The sequence below is a fragment of the Nestor notabilis genome, unplaced genomic scaffold (genome assembly GCF_000696875.1).
Source record: "Nestor notabilis isolate BGI_N333 unplaced genomic scaffold, ASM69687v1 scaffold11776, whole genome shotgun sequence".
Lineage (NCBI taxonomy): Eukaryota > Metazoa > Chordata > Aves > Psittaciformes > Psittacidae > Nestor > Nestor notabilis.
Genome location: NW_009931532.1, coordinates 2,592 through 3,962, shown reverse-complemented (window position 1 = coordinate 3,962; position 1,371 = coordinate 2,592). Strand labels below are relative to the sequence as shown.

The 1,371-nt window shown below is 37.0% G+C and overlaps 1 protein-coding gene across 1 annotated transcript in view; it reads left to right on the top strand.

Annotated features, from left to right (window-relative positions):
* The window catches only part of LOC104406851 (creatine kinase S-type, mitochondrial), a gene marked incomplete at its 3' end in the record, with an annotated part of 6,049 nt that overhangs the window by 4,531 nt on the left and 147 nt on the right, over positions 1 to 1,371 (top strand). The gene's annotated exons all lie outside the window — the stretch shown is intronic.

The window sequence follows — 1,371 nt, the reverse complement described above, 5'->3', positions numbered from 1 at the left end:
TCAGCAGGAGAGAGCTCCTCAGAAAGCAGAGGTTGAAATAGGAGTGTGGAGAACATAATTCCTTCATGGTTTAAGGTTAAGTCCTTTGGGAGGTGGAATAGTTTTCACTGATTCAGAATTTTACCTTGTTTTTTTTTTGTTGTTTTGATGTTAACGCAAATGTATAGAAATCAGGGCACTGAATGTTGTAGCCTCAGATTCCATCTTTAACTTATACCATTGCTTACCTCCTCAAGTACTTTAGGACCTTGAACCTCCATGGTGTCAGGCTTTTTGCCAGCCTTTAATAAGCACCTTTTGATCTTGGTAATGACACATCAGTGCTAGCTGAATGGCATTCAGCACAAAAGGTATTTGGTACTTTGCAGGTTTGAACCACATATATTAAAGGGAAAGTAATACTGCTCAGCTGTTTCCTTGAAAAAAGAGGATTTTTTCTTTCAAACAAAAACTTTCTGGCTGCATCAAGTCAATCACAAGGTATTCAAAGATGAAAACCAAAAATTCTCCCCTTACAGGGAAAATAAAAGTAAGGCATATCAACTTGTCTACCATGTCATATTTATTCTGGATAGCTTGCCTCACTGTTCTTAATTAAATTCTAGATTTAAAAAACAAACAAATGAAAACCTAACAAAACCCCCATATAACATTTGATATGGCAGTATTTGAGTAATTAAGAACTCCTTAATGATTTTTCAGCACACACATAAAAATCAAATATTTATTGGCTTTGGGAAAAAACCAGCCCGGTTAAAAAAGTAAGAACCTAAATTACCTGGAATGTGGCAAGGCAACGTCACAGCAAGTGCTACATTAATTAAATCAGAAATAGCACCTCTGTTATGGAACAGAACAAGTCTGTTATTCCAAAAGGTCAAGCTTAGCACTGACTTAATTCCTACTTTGACTTCACGCTCTGAATAAATTGTTAAATCTCTGTGCTGGAGAAATATCTTTCCAGAACTAGCATTTTTAATTTTTCTTTCTTTCCCCCCCGCCCCCCAACTTTAACTTGTTGCCTTCTCCTATCCTGAAATATGTCTGTTTGCAGAAAACATCTCTGGTGGTAGCAGTCAGGTCCCTGCAGAGTACCCTTTGGTGTATGTATGTGATATGAGGTCCCAACCTCCCATTCCTCTCTACATCTGAAAAATGTTTTTGGCAAAACATGGTCATATTACCACTGTCAGTGAGAATCTGCAAGATGTAAGAAAATCACTGGGTAAAGTGCTTTTACTTTTCAGAAGAAGGAACCAGATTCACAAGCTGTACTATGTGATTTACTTGTACACTGACTGCCCTCACCTAAATTGTATTAGAAAATGTTGTACTGCTTCCTTGAACAAACTTGAATTTTGTTTTGTTTTC